Source organism: Hyla sarda, unplaced genomic scaffold, assembly GCF_029499605.1.
Source record: "Hyla sarda isolate aHylSar1 unplaced genomic scaffold, aHylSar1.hap1 scaffold_2178, whole genome shotgun sequence".
Classification (NCBI taxonomy): domain Eukaryota; kingdom Metazoa; phylum Chordata; class Amphibia; order Anura; family Hylidae; genus Hyla; species Hyla sarda.
The window spans coordinates 9,319-13,722 of record NW_026608848.1 but is presented as its reverse complement, the minus strand read 5'-3'; the positions used below and the strand labels follow the sequence as shown (position 1 = coordinate 13,722).

The 4,404-nt window shown below is 46.3% G+C and overlaps 2 non-coding genes across 2 annotated transcripts; both read right to left on the bottom strand.

Moving 5' to 3' along the window:
* Positions 1-944: 944 nt before the first annotated feature.
* On the bottom strand, positions 945-1,135 carry LOC130319870 (U2 spliceosomal RNA). Its single transcript, XR_008865924.1, has one exon. It is a non-coding gene; the product is annotated as a U2 spliceosomal RNA (small nuclear RNA).
* Positions 1,136-3,224: 2,089 nt separating this feature from the next.
* LOC130319869 (U2 spliceosomal RNA) lies at positions 3,225-3,415 on the bottom strand. The gene has a single exon (XR_008865923.1). It is a non-coding gene; the product is annotated as a U2 spliceosomal RNA (small nuclear RNA).
* Positions 3,416-4,404: the final 989 nt, after the last annotated feature.

Here is a 4,404-nt window from a genome sequence, read left to right as displayed (position 1 = left end):
ATTTTTCCTGTCTGAATTTGTCGCACAGAAAGTTGCAGGCCAAATATGTGTGACATTTCTGCGACTTTAGCTTCTAGAGCATTTTTACAACATTATACATAGGTGCTGAATACATAAAAAGCGACTGTTCAGCGACAGACAAGTCGCATCGGCTGAAAGTAGGCCAGAATGTCAGTCCATGTTGGAGCAGGTTTAGATACAGTCTAAAGCATAGATCTCAAAGTCTGTGCACAGAATTTAGCAAGGGCCTCGCACCTTCTGATGCATCAGGTAGGTGCACTATAGCATAGCCTAACCCTCTGTACTTTGGTCTATATTGATGCGGGACATAGACAGCCAGCTGATGACCAATCCATTAGTGCAATGGATGGCTGGAAGCATTTGTCTTTGCCTTTGCAATACCACAGAAGCAATGCATGGTCAATGTACAGCAATGACACACCTGTGTGAACAGCCAGGAGACCCCCCCATGTTATGTTACATAGTTACATAGTTAGTACGGTCGAAAAAAGACATATGTCCATCAAGTTCAACCAGGGAATTAAGGGGTAGGGGTGTGGCGCGATATTGGGGAAGGGATGAGATTTTATATTTCTTCATAAGCATTAATCTTATTTTGTCAATTAGGAACATTCAGCACCCACCCGCTATCAAGGCAGCTGCCTATCATGTCATGCCCTACCTGCACAGGTGTGCTGGCTACTCAAATGATCCAATTAAGGAGGCCATTTAGTCAGCAGCAGCAGAAGTCCTGTGCCTGGACGCTCCAACAGCGGCCAGACACAAGCAGAAGCAGCAGAAGCAGCAGCAGCACCACCTTTTGTTTTTTGGCTGCAGCAGCAGCAGCAGCAGCAGCAGCAGCAAGGCCCACAGGGCTGGCTAGCTGGCTAGCCAGCAAGCAGGTAGCAATGAAAGTAGGAATCTTTCTTTTTAACCCTGTAAGGGGGTGGTGCACTGTACCCGAAGATACTGCCATATCGGGTCAATGCATAGGGCGACGGAAGCAAGCTTCGAAATCGGCCCCCGTTCTCAAAAATCCATTTAATATATGGTCCCCAGATAGGGGACGTATCAGATATTAAACTGATAAGAACAGATACTACACTTGATCTTAGCCAAAAGGCCGAGAAGCGATAACCGTGAAAGGGGCGGGCCCAACAAGGTCCCCTTCATGGGCACTATCACTGCTTGCTGTCAGGGAGGCTGCCAGACAATTTTCCATGCACACTCTGGGCTGGGGGGCAGTCAACCACCAGTACACACAGCAGAACCTAAACCCATACCATTATTGCTAAGCAGCAAGACAGGGGCCCATTGCACTCCCACGGGGCCTTTTTAAATGCAATCCATAACCCGGATTTGCCAGAGACCCTTCTTACTCCTCCTACTTGCATGTGACACTGGGCTTAGGATCTGCATAGGAAACACACACACAAGCACACACCTACCTTTGTTGCCTGCAGATGCCTCCTTGGCTGTCCCCAAACGGTATCAAACCAACACCCACGGGAAGCTGTAAGCATAGAGGACATGCCTGCACCCCATTGGACTTACCTGTGTGGGTTAAATCCGGGTTATTTGACAACCTATGGCGGTGATGGTTCTGCTCAGGCAGAGCAGTGCTGATGCTCCTCATAAAGCTGTCGCTGCTGTGAAGGTTCTAGGTGACATCACAATCCCTATGGTTACATACACAACAAAGCTGGGTTGTTGTTGTTTACACTCTGCAAGGCCTGTGGAAGTGAGTGACATCATAGCACTGTAGTTCTGAGGGTTCTAGATGGATGCAACAATCTCCTGTTGCTTCTATGAAGGCCATAATAGACGACATCACCAAACAGCTCCATAGTCACATACACAGCAAAGGAGAGATGTTGTTTACACCTAGTGATGTCAGTGGTATTGAGTGACATCACAGCACAGTGCTAAGGCTCCTGGGCCTGGACACAGCAGCGGCTGCAATATCTCAACGGAGAATACGTTTATATATATGTGTGTGTGTGCGCGTATATATATATATATATATATATATATATATATATATATATATATTTCTCCGCCGAAATCACTTTTAAACCCATTTCCACCTTTTTTTCCCTTCTCTTCTTCTTACTTTTTTTTCACGTTTTTTTACGTTTTTCTCCTTTTCGCCTCTTTTCTGGGCGTATTATTCTTCTTTTTCTTCTTTTTTTTCGTCTAATGCATACCCCATCAGTGCAGCAATGCTTATTCAATACCGCCAGCAGATGGAGACACTGGGGGATAATTTTCTAAGGATTTATACTGATTTTTCCTGTCTGAATTTGTCGCACAGAAAGTTGCAGGCCAAATATGTGTGACATTTCTGCGACTTTAGCTTCTAGAGCATTTTTACAACATTATACATAGGTGCTGAATACATAAAAAGCGACTGTTCAGCGACAGACAAGTCGCATCGGCTGAAAGTAGGCCAGAATGTCAGTCCATGTTGGAGCAGGTTTAGATACAGTCTAAAGCATAGATCTCAAAGTCTGTGCACAGAATTTAGCAAGGGCCTCGCACCTTCTGATGCATCAGGTAGGTGCACTATAGCATAGCCTAACCCTCTGTACTTTGGTCTATATTGATGCGGGACATAGACAGCCAGCTGATGACCAATCCATTAGTGCAATGGATGGCTGGAAGCATTTGTCTTTGCCTTTGCAATACCACAGAAGCAATGCATGGTCAATGTACAGCAATGACACACCTGTGTGAACAGCCAGGAGACCCCCCCATGTTATGTTACATAGTTACATAGTTAGTACGGTCGAAAAAAGACATATGTCCATCAAGTTCAACCAGGGAATTAAGGGGTAGGGGTGTGGCGCGATATTGGGGAAGGGATGAGATTTTATATTTCTTCATAAGCATTAATCTTATTTTGTCAATTAGGAACATTCAGCACCCACCCGCTATCAAGGCAGCTGCCTATCATGTCATGCCCTACCTGCACAGGTGTGCTGGCTACTCAAATGATCCAATTAAGGAGGCCATTTAGTCAGCAGCAGCAGAAGTCCTGTGCCTGGACGCTCCAACAGCGGCCAGACACAAGCAGAAGCAGCAGAAGCAGCAGCAGCACCACCTTTTGTTTTTTGGCTGCAGCAGCAGCAGCAGCAGCAGCAAGGCCCACAGGGCTGGCTAGCTGGCTAGCCAGCAAGCAGGTAGCAATGAAAGTAGGAATCTTTCTTTTTAACCCTGTAAGGGGGTGGTGCACTGTACCCGAAGATACTGCCATATCGGGTCAATGCATAGGGCGACGGAAGCAAGCTTCGAAATCGGCCCCCGTTCTCAAAAATCCATTTAATATATGGTCCCCAGATAGGGGACGTATCAGATATTAAACTGATAAGAACAGATACTACACTTGATCTTAGCCAAAAGGCCGAGAAGCGATAACCGTGAAAGGGGCGGGCCCAACAAGGTCCCCTTCATGGGCACTATCACTGCTTGCTGTCAGGGAGGCTGCCAGACAATTTTCCATGCACACTCTGGGCTGGGGGGCAGTCAACCACCAGTACACACAGCAGAACCTAAACCCATACCATTATTGCTAAGCAGCAAGACAGGGGCCCATTGCACTCCCACGGGGCCTTTTTAAATGCAATCCATAACCCGGATTTGCCAGGAACCCTTCTTACTCCTCCTACTTGCATGTGACACTGGGCTTAGGATCTGCATAGGAAACACACACACAAGCACACACCTACCTTTGTTGCCTGCAGATGCCTCCTTGGCTGTCCCCAAACGGTATCAAACCAACACCCACGGGAAGCTGTAAGCATAGAGGACATGCCTGCACCCCATTGGACTTACCTGTGTGGGTTAAATCCGGGTTATTTGACAACCTATGGCGGTGATGGTTCTGCTCAGGCAGAGCAGTGCTGATGCTCCTCATAAAGCTGTCGCTGCTGTGAAGGTTCTAGGTGACATCACAATCCCTATGGTTACATACACAACAAAGCTGGGTTGTTGTTGTTTACACTCTGCAAGGCCTGTGGAAGTGAGTGACATCATAGCACTGTAGTTCTGAGGGTTCTAGATGGATGCAACAATCTCCTGTTGCTTCTATGAAGGCCATAATAGACGACATCACCAAACAGCTCCATAGTCACATACACAGCAAAGGAGAGATGTTGTTTACACCTAGTGATGTCAGTGGTATTGAGTGACATCACAGCACAGTGCTAAGGCTCCTGGGCCTGGACACAGCAGCGGCTGCAATATCTCAACGGAGAATACGTTTATATATATGTGTGTGTGTGCGCGTATATATATATATATATATATATATATATATATATATATATATATATATATATTTCTCCGCCGAAATCACTTTTAAACCCATTTCCACCTTTTTTTCCCTTCTCTTCCTCTTACTTT